Genomic DNA, 14,898 nt, shown 5'->3' on the forward strand with positions numbered 1-14,898 from the left:
CACATTGGGTCTGTGTCTGTGTTGGGGGGGCAGCATTAGAAGCTCATTACCTAAGCCCCCAAACTCTGGTTGGTGCCAGCCTTGCCTCAAAATATATCTTCACATATTTTTGGCATGGAGAAAATGCCTTTTCTCAAAATGTACTTTTAAAAAGTACTTTACAATTATTTATATAATGCCTTAAAACTAAGTTTTTGAAGCAGTTTACGTGGTAAAATTGAGCAACAACGTACAGTAGTACCTTGGTTTAAGAACAACTTGGATTAAAAATGCTGCAAACCCGGAAGTAGGTGCTTTGGTTTGTGAACTTTGCCTTGAAAGCAGAACATGTTCTGCTTCCTGTTGAGTGTTTCATTTGTAAATTGAGTCCCCTGCTGCTATGGGAAAGCATGCCTTGGTTTAAGAATGCTTTGCTTTAAGAACAGACTTCTGGAACGGATTAAGTTCGTAAACCAAGGTACCACTATAAACATCTTGAAAGTAGCATCTTAATTCTAAAGTTTTCATTATAGTTTGATAACTTCCTTAAAAGAGGATTTTAAAGTTTTGGAACAGGTTGTTGCTTGAGTCTGTTAGGCCGCCTTAGAAAGATTACACCAGTGGCTGTTGGGGGAGACTGGAAGTTGCTAGGAGTGCAGTTGCATTAAAATTTCTTCTTCCCAGTCCTCTTGTTGCTGTTGACGCACCACACCCACAATGGTCACATGGGAATATGAGCACACTTCCATTCAGAGACGTGTTGCTGAATACCAGGCCCAGGTACCACAAGATTCCCCAAAGGAACAACGTGTCTTATCCAGACTGAGGCTTTCATTAGCTTCTAGTTCTCAGAACTGTTTTATTCTTGTAGTTATCTAATATTTATGAGAGCCTTTTCAGTGATGAACACTTTACATGCCCAGGGACATTCACCTGTACTCCTGCTGCTTTTTCGGCTGGCCTGTTCTAATCAATATGCTGCGAATCACAATAGAGAAAAAAGATCACTTTAGTTGAAATTTATTCATTTTTTTATTCCACATTGCTACATTGCAATGCAGAATTCTGTATGTTTAAAGGTGCACAAGTTTAATACAAAATATATTTACCTTCAAACAAATTTGAATAAAAGCAATGTGTTGTCTATAAAGAAAGGAATTTTTAAAAACCCTAGTTATTTGCTTTTTTCTGTAAAAAAAAGTCAGTATAGAATAATTAAAAAATCTAGATGCTGTGTACTTTTCCATAAGTGTTTGCTTTTTTCAAAAACTGGATAGCTCAGCAGATACAAATAGTCAAATAAACAACTTTAAAAGTCAGCACCAACACTTTGAATTGTGCTCAAAAATGTACTGGGAGCCAATGTACCGTATTTTTTGCCCTATAGGACGCACTTTTCCCCCTCCAAAAATGAGTTCCCTGTGGGCTGTCTAGGCTGCGGATAGTAGCCTGCTTCCTGGAACGCCGGGCGCGCTGAAAGCAGAGCACCCTGTGCTTCGGGAACACATCCGCAGCCTAGGCAGCCCTGCGGGAGGTCCAGCAGGGATGTCTAGGCTGCGGATAGCAGCCTGCTTCCCGGAGCGTCGGGCGCCTTGAAAGCAGAGCGCCCGGCGCTTCGGGAACACATCCGCAGCCTAGGCAGCCCTGCAGGAGTTCCCCGCAGGGTTCCCCACACTGCGGATAGCAGCCTGCCACCCGGCGGGTGGGGCGCACTGAAGCAGAGCGCCCGGCGCTTCGGGAACACATCCGCAGCCTAGGCAGCCCTGCAGGAGTTCCCCGCAGGGTTCCCCACACTGCGGATAGCAGCCTGCCACCCGGCGGGTGGGGCGCCCTGAAGCAGAGCGCCCCGCGCGCCGGACAGACATCCGCAGCATGGGGAGCCCTGCAGGAGTTCCCCGCAGGGTTCCCCACACTGCGGATAGCAGCCTGCCACCCGGCGGGTGGGGCGCCCTGAAGCAGAGCGCCCCGCGCGCCGGACAGACATCCGCAGCGTGGGGAGCCCTGCAGGAGTTCCCTGCAGGGCTCCCCACGCTGCGGATAGCAGCCTGCCGCCCGGCGGGCGGGCGGGGCGCCCTGAAGCAGAGCGCCCCGCGCACCGGACAGACATCCGCAGCGTGGGGAGCCCTGCAGGAGTTCCCCGCAGGGCTCCCCACGCTGCGGATAGCAGCCTGCCGCCTGAGGCAGACATCGGCCAGCCCCACAAGCTCGGGGGACAGCAGGGAGGCGCAGCACCGTTCCTCAACCTGGTTCGGTTTCCCCGACCTGCTTTTGGGGGGGAAATAAAGGGAAAAAAACTAGGTGCGTCCTATGGGACGGAGCGTCCTATGGGACGAAAAATACGGTAGATCTTATAGGGTCTGCATTGTTATGCAGGTGTTATATGGTCCTGGCGGCCACTCCCAATCACCAATATGGCAGCCACATTCTGTAGTTTCTGAGTCACCTTCAAAGGTAGCCCCACATAGAGCGCATTGCAGTAGTCCAAGCAGGAGATAGTCAGAGCATGCAGCACTCTGGCGAGACAGTGCACAGACAGGTAGGGTCTCAGCCATTGTACCAAATGGAGCTGGTAGACAACTGTCCTGGACACAGAATTGACCTGTGCCTCCACAGACAGTAGTGAGTCCAATATGATTCCCAATGCTTGAACTGACCTTTGGTGGAAGCGAATCTAAGGAACTGAGACAAACACTGGTGACATGAGACAAGGCTGTAGGCCTAATGAAACAAAAACTGAAAAATCACTAGATTTTAATGGAAAGGGATCATGGGGGGGGGGATCCTGGATAAAGCTGTAAATGGCTACTAAGTAACCCATTTGGATATGTTCTACTGCCCCAGGTGGAGGCAATATGCTTCTGAAGACGAGTGCCACTGGCCTGAACTAGCAAGCTCATGTTCTTGCATTACTGCTGGCATTAAACATTGGGGTAGGGCAAAGGAGCAGCACTGATCAGTACAGATACTAACAAAATACAATATGCTCCTGAATTTTTCTCTCTTCTTTCTTCCATCCAGCCCCTACAGAGTATCATTAATAAGTTTATTTAAGCATGAGCTATACAGTATGAGAAAAATAATATGACATCCAAATTAACATTATTTTAAAAATATATCCTAAGTTCATGTTACATTAGTCAGTTTTAATAGAATGAGATAAGGTTCTCCATCTCTGTACAATGATGTAGGCTTCTACTGGATAAATCAATGAAATGTTGCTCTTAATAGTACACAGAAGAGAATGCCTAACAAATCTGTAACATCTTAACTGCTTTTCTTTCATAAGAAATGTTAAAGTGCAGGTGATAACTTTTTAACAAAATCTTCTAAGGTTGCTATGTAGGAAATGTAAACTGCTATGACATTCTTCTTTCATCATATAGGCAAGCATGAAAATGTCATAAATTTAAGTGCTTTGTATGCTTAAAGCTTTTACTAGTGACAAATGACATAGATGTAGGAATGGGGATAGGGGAGAGAAGCTATACATTGCCACAGCCTTTTAAGGTTGCAACACTGCACAATACTGTGAGGAAAGTGTATTAACATGATAGTCCTTATAATGTTAGTAACATTCACTTGAATAACCTTTGCTGATTTTATGGGGTTCTGTGTGTGGTTGATGGTAACATGGATAATGTCTGGCCTGGAAATAATTCACACAGACCTCCCTTCAGGAGTACTCATAGTGGCATGAAAGCTGCTTTATCTTGGTGTGATTCTACACACCAAGAATGAATGAAGCAGTCACAGAAATGGACAAGTCTTTGCATTTAAAAGGAGAAGAAAGTACAAAAAGATGTATCAGCTTGATAGGTCATTTCACATTTATTCACAAACTTCATAAATTACTTACGCTCTGCATGCTTCCATACTGGGCAACCTAGAGATGACCAACTTTATTTTTTAAGATCTACTGAAATAAAATGGAAAAGCAGAGGATCCAAAACAAATTTCCTTGGTAACATACAACTGTTAATTTAGAGAGCATGCCAAGTTCACAGTGTGAAAATGTCAGTTCTCTTATGCCATTCCATTCATAAAGAGGTGTAGATTATTTATCTCCATTTTCCATTCAAACACAGCATGAACAACCTGAAGGAAGTGCCTCAGCAATCATTGTCATTCTTTTGAAATACTGTGTGTACAATGTATTTTTATGGGCAATCTAAAAAACAAATAGGTAGATTGCAGCAACTAGATACTTGCAAGGTATTTATGATTTATGGATATATGAAAAACCAATTAATCATCTTTTATGGCAAAATTCTGATATAAGTCAACGTGACTCATGTTAATGATATGACAGAATAGTTCTCGTCTTTCATATTCAGATATTAGCTTCAGGGTGTATTTACCAGTTTACTTGAAGGCTCACCTTGCCACATACATGCCTACTTGCCTCCTTGGCCTGAGGAACTTATACAAGTGCTATAAATTTTCCTTCATCTGTGAGGAGACAATCTTGTAGGGAAGCAGCACCTATGTTTTGGAACACCCTGTCTGTTAACATTAGGTAGGCACCCTCATCAAACTATGTTAAGACTTTTCCTAAAAAGTTTTTGTTCCTGCAGGCCTACCCAAACATTTAATTTAGTTATATATTCTTGTTCTTAAATGTTTGCTGATTTTAACTGTGTAATATAAGTTGATATTATTTTATGTAATTATGTATTTTATGTAGGAAAGAACAATTCACTTTTACTCTGGTTTCACTACAATGCCTAAGCCTATTGAATTTGGTAGGACTTTATTCTTTGGGGATAGATAGCTTATCTAGCTATCTGAATTAAGTGGTTCAGTGCTATTATGTGTTTCCTGAAATGTTCATTTCTTGCCTTTATTTCTTGCTATACTTTGAGTAATTAAGGGCTTGTCCCACTTGTCCTGTGTCTAGAAACCGGGTCATTTTCCACTTGTCCAAGCAATTTTGCATTTGCCCTGCCACTTTACCCAGGAAAACTCACTCATTAGTGAAAAATCAGAACAAACAGCAAATCCTGGAAAACCTGATTGCTGTTCACAGTCCTAAGCTGTGGGTTTTCCTGGGGAAAGCAGCAGGACAAATGGAAGCGCAGGTGAGCCCTAGCTTGGGAAAGCATTGTATCAATTATTTAAAGAAAGTACCATATTTTTTGCTGCCAATGGGGCGGCCGAGCGCGGGGGTGGAGGGATTACACGGCTCCTGCTGTGCTTGCTTTACACGGGTGTAAGTGGCTCCTGTCCCGCTTTGCTGCTTTAAAGCGAGCCACGGATGAGGGCTCCGCTTCCTTCCCTCCTCCGCGGCTCCCTTTAAAGCAGCAAAGCTGGGCAGGAGCTGGTTATACCCATGTAAAACCACATCAAAGGTGGTTTTAAACAAATTATCAATTAATGTTAATGGTTTTTTAAATGGATAATTATAATTTCTGCTTTGGAAGTATGTGTCTCAACTTCAGATGTAATGTGGTTTCCTTTGAAATACACTTATTCCAGATTTGTAGCAAGGCTACAAGTTTGTCTATTGTAGCTGTTGCTTAACATTTCTGTTTTGTTTCATGTTGTGAAAAGCCCTTGTATGGGTTTTGCTGGAATGCATGTGCTTGAAGTAAATCTTCTACTAGCCAGTTAATACTGCATAAAATGAAGCTATTCATTTTAATATTATGTGCAATTATTTTTTCAGAAGGTCAAATTAGTTCATTAGTTCAACTTTTTATAGGGGTGTAATAACACTCCTGCCTATTGGTCATTCTTGAATGGAAGATGCAACTTGTCTTATCTAAACATTTTATGTTGGACTTACATGAAAAGGGCATTTCATAGATGAAAACTTTCATTATCCTGTCTGCATACCCATAAGACAATCTCATGCAAAGTGGAGATGCTGGTATGTAGTGTAGTTATTTTAGAGACACAGTACTCTTAAAAAATCTACAGTATATGTCTCAGATCAGCCATGAACTCTCCCTGCCCAAACGTTACTGGGCTGCTGTAAACTAAGATAATATGTGTGTTTTGCTTTAAGCACTTCAAAAAAGTACTGCATAAATACTAAGCATTGTACATAATTTCAACAGAAATCAAGCTTTAATTATTTTCCCCCCTATAAATGTAGAAAAAATGTTTCTTAATTCTGAATTGTTGTACTTGCATTCTTTATCATACCTTAAGAATTGAAGTCTATGCATTAATGCTGTTGAATAGTTTTAGCTAAAATGGAGACTAAAATGAAATCTGATGGACTGAACAGAGTTGACAGCACCTTTTTGAGTGATGAAATTGCTATTGATTTATGACAAATACCAGTAAAAGCAGTCAGGGGCTGTTTTGCTGCTGTCACTTGAGAACTGAAAGTAGGCAGGTTTTGTTATCAATCATCTCTTGTCGGTATAAGACAGCGGCAAGCTGTTATAATTGATTTGATAGCTACATCTGAGTTTTGCTCTAGTGGGCACCATGGATTGTGGCAGAGCAGTGGTGCAGAGAATTGACATGGAAAGGAAATGGCATTACTCCTCAAAGGCAAAGTTATATGATGATTAGAAAACATGTTGATCAAAATGCTTCTCTATGCTAAAAATTTTAGGCTGAGATGTAGCTGGGCCTGAGTTTTGTGTAGAAAATGTGTACAAGTCTAAAATTTAAGAAGGAATGTTCTGGAAAATGCTGTTGACCATCAAACTCACGTTTTTGTGGGTAAAATATTTGATTGGGGAGGTTTATTAGGTGCAGACATAATGCCAAACCATAATGCCTACATGTTAACTGTTAACTATTCCTAAGAGTTGCTCTCAGTTTTTCTACCTTCAGTAAACCTATTCCATATTGAATTATTCACATATCAACCACAAATTCCCAGTGCTCTGAAGTGGATTCTGAGCCTTTCCTGCAAGTGCCCATTTCAGTAAAAAGCCAATAGTCATGGGCAGGCAGCCATTCAGGGAAGTTTGCTTGATACTACGGACTGATTTCTTCAACGGACTGATTTCTTCAAGCTTTTTGAACACTTCTGTCTCTGAGGAGGAAATCCATGATGCTTCCAAGAGACTTAAGTAGAGTAAAATCATAGAATCTTAGCGTTGCAAGGGACACAAGGGTCATCTTGGGTCACAGAGATCAGGCGGGTGGGTGCATGCAGATCAGAGGTGGAGATGAGGGAAAGAGCAGCTGCAGAGATTGGGGGGTGGGGGAGGAAAGGAAGTGGAGTTTGAGGGGGAGGGGAGGGGCGTCAAGCCACTGTCAGCGGAGCAACTAGCGGTGGCAGCCAGCAAAGGTGCATGTCCACTATGGCTGCTGCTGGTTTCCTGCTGACTGAGAAAAGCTGCCTCCGCCTAAATGTCATGGGAAGGTAGTACCACAGTGCCTTGAAGTGAAGGGTGATCAGCTGCGCTGTTCTCCATCATTTTCGGCTGCCTTGGTTTCTCTCAGTGTAAGGGAAGGCGGCTCAGATCAGCAGTGAGGAGCAATAAATCGCTGCACATTTCCGGGTCAAAATCATTATTACGCATTTTAAAACTGATTTTGGCCAATAGATTGAAAAATTGCACAGCGTTAAAACAGACCATAATTGGGAACCACTGGTTTACGTTCTCTAACTACTCTGAATTCTAAAGGCTTGGTATCCAATATTTACAAATTACAATATTTACAAATCAGGCAATGGGCCCCTTCCAGGGTCTTATAATATCCTGGAATGGTGCCCTTAAATGTCAGATTGGTGAACATAAATGAGGTCAAATTTGGGTAAATGTTCCATTAAAAACTTATCTTTTAGGATTCAGTAATCTGCTCTAAAAGCAGTACTTAGGTGATATTGTACTCTGGCACACCTTTCCAAAATCAATACAAATATCTCTTCACTATGTTGGCAAGGTTGTAATACTATTGGAACTTATACACATGTGTGTTGGGAATGTGAAATTTTAAATAATTTTTGGGTAAAGGTTTTTACCCTTATCTCTCATAGATCAATCATTAACACCAGATCCAGTATTGAACTTGCTTCCAACAGAAAGCAGTACAAATCCCAGAGTATCTCATAAGATACTGGTCTTTCTATTACTAGCAGTGGGAAGAATGTCAATAGTCAGTCAATGGAAAACTTGCTCACCTCCCTTGCTTGATCATTGATTTGGTAGAGTATGGGATGTAGCTCTCTCTGAGGATCAAAGAAAAGTAAGCAGGGAAGAGTCTAAATCAGATCATTTTGATGCTATTTGGTCTAAATTTTTGATACACGGAACTGCAACATAGACCCCCAATGGTTCAATTGAGTTTGTGGAGAGAATGTATTTTATAAGATTAGGATAAATGCTTTGGATTGTGATTATAAAAGATGCATCACATGTGTTAATGTAGGGTATTATCTTCCCTCCCCTCCCATTCTTTCCTTGCTTTCACCCCCCACTTCTGTATCAGTATGTTTGATTTTGTTTATATTTTGACTTTATTTTTAAAACTAAAATAATATAAAAAGTAGGATAATCCTGTCACAACTTCCTAACATAGTTCTATGGTGCTCTATATATCAAACAGCTGAAAAATAGTTTGGTGCATACAGGACTGATACTGTAATAGCAAAAATATATTTGATGAAGGAGGAATAGTATTTCTTTTCAATTGGTATATATTGTACTTAAATTTTTTAAAGAAAATATCTCTGAGAAACAATAGAAATATAGGTTAAAACAGGTGATACAGTAATAATATAGAGGTTTCAGAGCTAGTTAAGAATTTCCTTTGAATTACAAGACTGTTCTCCTAGGAAGAGCAAGCAGAATTGTTGCTAGGACTTATTCTTGAGGGACTGAAAACTCTCCATAGGGAGATAGCAGAAAACATAAGCTCTTTATATAGTGATACCTTTGTGAACAATATGTAAAACTGTAGACTTCCTTCAAGTTGCTTGCCTCAATGTTTTTATAAATTTCATGAAGCAATATTGTTATAATGTGAATATGCAGTTTCTTCATTGTGTTTGTTTTATGTGTGTCACAAATCCCCAGTGCGCTGAAGGGGATTCTGAGTCTTTCCTGCAGATGCCCATTTTAGGAAAAGCCAAAGACTGTGGCCAGGCAGCTATTCAGGGGAGCTTGCTTGACACGACTGATGTCTTCCACTTAGGATAAGCATCCACGGAACCTTGATTCTGTTGAATTGTCCTAATATGCCTGTCTTCATGATGGCTCATGATGCACAATTAGGTTACACCCCAACATAAGGTGGGTTACACCAATGGAACTGCTGCTACTGCTACTGGGTGTGTATGAGGGTGTGGGTGTGGGTGTGTGAGAGAGAGATAGGAGGAGGAGGAGGAGAAGAAGAAGAAGAAGAATGGAGTGAGATAAGAAATGAGTTTGGTGTTGAATTCTTCTGTTACACAGGATTCCAGAAGGATCAATTGAATCAAATCTCCCCATTTATTTATTTAAAGTGTTTTAGGCAGTCTTTCAGAGTAAAGGCCTCAAAAAGTCTGCTTACCTTAATCAGTGGGTGATTTTGCAGCAAGGGGCTGGGATGTGGCTGACTACCTGCCGGTGATTGGCCAGTCCAGCAGGCTTTGGGCAGGCCTCCCCTGAAGGCGGACCCGTCTGGCCAATCATTGCTGGCTGGGCCTGCTCCCGGGCAGGATAAATTGTGGCCTGGCTTGGCGGTCACTCCTTCTGCCTCTCTTCGCCAGTCATAGCCCCATCCCAGCGGTGGTTTACCCTTAGATGCACTCCCAGCAGAATGGCTAGAATGGTATTATCTGGCTTCACCCAATGCCTATGCCCAACCACATCTGTAACCAATACAGGTTGTGGCCTATTCAAACCCATAATGCCATATACTGTTGTTTTGAACTGCAGGGTCATGGGGTCTTGGCACACAAATGCCATGCATAATAGAAAAAGATACATAGGTACATTGGACAAAAAAAATCGGCATACATTATTATGAGACAGTACTTTTGCTCCGTACTTGTCATGAACTGCCCTGTGATCTTTGGGTGAAGGGTGGTAACATTTAATAAATCAGTTGTAGGTAGTAGTGGCTGGCAAGGGAGCATGAGTGAGACTCTCCTTGATTTCTAATGGTTATCAGGAGTTGGTAAGTTAGTGGGGAGCTTGGTGCAGTGTGGTCATAATGTGGGGAGAATAGGATAGGCTCCAAGCTCTTCACTGCCTCTCCCCTCTCCTCTCAGTAAATGCTTGTGATATCCAGTGTTGGAAATCAGGAGAGCAACATAGCCCCACCTCTGCCACCCTGCAAGCCAGCACTAACTTCAAGGCCATTCACCATCATAACAGATCTTACTAGTGGATGTATGAGCAAGACCTCCGAAGCTGCTCATAAGGTACAAGCAAGATTGTACATATTGAGACCGTTTAGATCGTCTGGTTCCAAACCAATTGAAGGTTAACGTCAGCACTGTGTTAGAAGAACTTCTGTACAATTGATTCCATGTTGTGGCTTCCTAATTCCCACCAACATCCTGCATTTTGCAGCAATTGGAAGTTTCCAAATCATTTTCAAAGCGCATTACAGTGGTACCACTGGTTAAGAACTTAATTCGTTCTGGAGGTCCATTCTTAACCTGAAACTGTTCTTAACCTGAGGTACCACTATAGGCATTTCCCCTCTTAAAACTGAAAGTGTTTTTTTTAAGGATTATAGAAGTAGCCTCCTTTTCAAGATATCCCATAAGAAGAAGACAAAGAATCATTTCATATTGATATTGGATTGCTCTTATAGTTTACATTAATGGCAATTAAAAAATGATTTCAGGTCCAAAAACTGCTCATGAGCTTCAACTATGATAATTTATAAAATGTTCAACATTGAAGCAATACAAAAGAACCATATGTGTGATATGAATTGTAGTAGTAGTAGTAATTTATTATTTATAGCCCGCCCATCTGACTGGGCTTCCCCAGCCACTCTGGGTGGCCTCCAACCAAATATCAAAAACACAATACAGCATCAAACATTAAAACAGGGCCGCCTTCAGTTGTCTTTTAAAAGTAAAATAGTTGCTTATTGCCTTGACATCTGCTGGGAGGCATTCCACAGGGCAGGTGCCACTACCGAGAAGGCCCTCTGCCTGGTTCTCGCAGCGAGGGAACTACCAGAAGGCCCTCAACGCTGGACCTCAGTGTCCGGGCTGGACGATGGGGGTGGAGAGGCTTCTTCAGGTCTACTGAACCGAGGCCGTTTAGGGCTTTAAAGGTCAGCACCAACACTTTGAATCGTGCTTGGAAACGTACTGGGAACCTATTCAGATCTCTCAGGTCCGGTGTTATATGGTCTAGCTGCCACATTCTGGATTAATTGCAGTTTCCGAGTCACCTTCAAAGGTAGCCCCATGTAGAGCACATTGCAGTAGATGCGTACCAGATGGAGCTGGGAGACAGCTGCCCTGGACACAGAATTAACCTGCACCTCCATGGACAGCTGTGAGTCCAAAATGACTCCCAGGCTGCGCACCTGGTCCTTTAAGGGCACAGTTACCCCAGTCTGCCATAACTTGAAATCTGATGACGAGGCCCCGCTAACAGATCCAGCTTAATGGGATCTGACCCACGACCCACCAAAGGGTCTTCCCAGCAATGGCAGCTCATTTGTCAAATTTATTCCCCTTTCAGGTTTGGCTGGCATCTAAGTTGTTTAGTTTTAGGAACCAGCTTGAAGTCTTGTTTTTGCTACCAAGTTTTTTAATGCAGAAGAAAATTGACAGAATTTCAGGAAGCTGTCAGGCTGTCTCTATTTTTTATTGTATAGCTAATATTTTATATTTTTAAATGTTGGTTGTTTTATATTTATTTTTGTAACACAATCTGTCAATTAGGATGAAGGGTGGGATAAAACTTTTTAAAATAATATTTAAAGCTATATTATACAAATTTATAACATGAGCACCCCTTTTTTACTGTTAGTTGTTTGATATACAGCATTAATTTTCAAGGAGTAATTACAGAATTGTAACTTATTATTGTTGTCATTGTCATTATTCATTATCTGCCCCACTTCACCTTGCCTGACTCCCATTGTGACACATCATTTTTGAGAAAGTTGCTTCAGGAAATAATATATATATATATATTGAAGCTTTTTCTTAGAAGCGAAATGGGGCAGGGTGTGTGTGTGTTGAAACCACATTTCTAACAAATGCAGAACTATATTTTCCAAGTTTCTTCTGGGCAAAATTAAGGGCTGAATGATGTCAAATGGCCTCTTCAAGTTCAGAAGCTTCTTGCATGATTATAACATGAAATTCTAATTATTTGCAATAGGAATGTAAATAAGGTGGCACCGAGCCTTATTTGCAATGACTAATGAAAGCTGTTGACTGTAATCAGAGAGATGCAGAGCAACAGGGGCAATTCATTAGGAAAAATGTGGCTGGCAAACAGCAACTGCATGCCAGTTCGGGTCTTTCTGTTTTTACATCAAATTATATACAGTATTTGTTGTTGTAAATGATAATAAATAACTCCCTTTATGAGGAGAGTAAGTAGTGATAAGACTTTGCTGCACAGTTAATCCTGCCAACTCCTGCAAAATATCTACAGGGTATATGTCATACTTGGCTTTGCCATGGATAGCTAAAGATGCTTGCCATATTACATTGATTAAACACATTTTAATTGTAGATTTCTTCTGTTGGGTTGAAGTTCAATATATTAAACACGTGCTTCAAGTCTTATTGCTTCATGCAATAAGCAGTTCCTTTAACTTCTGGAATTAATCAGATATTAATGTATTGCTTGTATATCTTAGATTTATGGTGTATTTAAGTCATACATGTTATTGTGACCTTATTAAAATAATAATATGCACATTACATTCTTTTATGAATGCAAGCCTGTAACACTATTTTGGATTTGTAATTCTGAGTCTTCTGCTTCTGCATGAATATAATTGCATTTGTTTCTAGAAAATATACTACTATTTACTAGTTTTTGTGTCTCTAGTTAGTACAATTTTCTAACAAAGCACTCTCATATTGCAGATAGTGATATAAGGGGCCCTTTCCTTAAAAAAGAATGAGGACCCATTTAGCTGAGATTCCTGCACTGCAGGGGGTTGGACTAGATGACCCTCAGGGTCCCTTCCAACTCCATGAATCTGTGACCCAAGGAATAAGTCTATTTTAGACCTTGGTGGCATATGGCAAACCTATTTTTAATCTGATGTTCCTAATTCAGTATTAAAAGATGTTGTGATGTTCTAATATAAACCAAATGGAGACTTTATGATTAGAGGTAGTGTATGCTCACTGGCTGATGGGGGCAAACGGCAGAGCATGGATATTAGATTAGGACCTACTTATAAATTTTGACTGGAGTATGATAGTTTGAATTATTATTTTTTATGACTATCAGCAGTTTGCTATGTCCAGGGTTTTCAGAATGAGTACTGCTATTCAAAAAAAATTACACCCCCCCCCTCCACACTTCGCATCCTGACTTATTTTTCTAGTAGTTCAAGTGATGGTGTCTTAACCAAAGTGTCTTAACTGACAATAACTTCAGCAACTAGAGATGCTGGCGAAGATCAACAGCCTTGGCTCCAGACAGAAACTCAAGGACTCGTAATGCTCATTTCAGGCATCTGCATTATCCAGCTTGGATTAAAAACAGAGTCGTAGAAGAATTCACATTTTACCCATCCAGCTCCCTTAAACACTTAGACACCATTTGCTTTACACAACACTTACTCTCCAAGGGCCATGGGAAGAGGGACGATCTGATCTCTTATTGTCTCCCCTCTCCTTACACTGGTAACACGCCAGGAAGAAAGATCCCCATGACCCTTGAGAAACAAAAGGGCTAACTCTAAAGGAACTGGCCAAATAACAAAAGTCTTTGTCAAATGACCTAGTGACCAGTAGCAAAGGGGCCAAATGAGAATTATAGTTTCAGAGTATGCGCATCACAACTGCAAGGTCCTGTCCTATGTATCCCTTAACCCTAATGGTGGGGGTGTGATCAATAGCGGCCACTGCCCACAAGAGGTCATAGAGGCTGACCAATGATCGGTCACAGGATTTGGCCAAATTGTTCTGGTTTTGTCCCCATCTTACTTCCTTGGAATGATACTTTAGAAATAAGCATTGCTACTTTATTAGGAAGTAACTAAACTGAAGAAGTCTCACTTTGGGTCAGAAGGAGGCCCTGCTGTTACAGCTGCGTCTCTGCCAGGAGAAAAGACGTGTGGCCTTCATCTGTTCTGGTTGTTTCTGTATCCTCCTCTGCAAAGAAACTGGACATTTAAACCTCACAGCTTTGGTAATACTTAAAGTGCCTTATGTTGGTTCAGAAGGGGTCCGTGCTCTCATCATTTCTAGTGTGTATTCATACCACAACAACCATGCGTTACTCAGCAGGAAGCCCTTGTCAAATGGTGAGCAGTCGAATGCAACCCAGCAAATTTCATGGCTGACTGGGTCTGATTAACTGCAATTCCACGAGATGGGAGGTGTAGCTCAGCCACAGGTCAGCCACTCCTAATATACCGTATTTATTTGAATGTAATGCACGCCTTTTTTGGCCAAATTACATCATAAAAAAATTAGGGTGCGCATTAGATTTTATGACACCAGCAAATACTTTTTTGGTTTCAAAGTTTTGAAAATTCAGGTGCACATTAGATTTGATGGCAGATTGTGTAAATAATAATAATAGAATAATAATAGAACATTCTTAACAAATACACCTGTCAGCATGTACAAGTAAAACTAACTTGTTATGTGACACCCCCACCCAGTATTTTCTTAATATTTTAAAATGTTTTTAACCGTTTATTGATAATTTTGGTGTTTTATATTTTTGTAAACAGCTCAGAGGCAGTTTGCAAATTTTGTTTTTAAGAAATACAGAGAATGAAATACTTTTAGCACCTTAGAAATGTAAGTGTGAAGTATCTTATCCTGGTGTGGGGAAGAGTTAATTCTAA

The 14,898-nt window shown here is 41.0% G+C and overlaps 1 protein-coding gene across 1 annotated transcript in view; it reads left to right on the top strand.

The window, feature by feature from the left end:
- Positions 1 to 14,898, top strand: part of DIAPH3 (diaphanous related formin 3) — a 129,235-nt gene that overhangs the window by 89,096 nt on the left and 25,241 nt on the right. The window lies entirely within an intron of this gene.

This window comes from Podarcis erhardii (assembly GCF_964252035.2).
Source record: "Podarcis erhardii genome assembly, chromosome: 4".
NCBI classification, from domain to species: domain Eukaryota; kingdom Metazoa; phylum Chordata; class Lepidosauria; order Squamata; family Lacertidae; genus Podarcis; species Podarcis erhardii.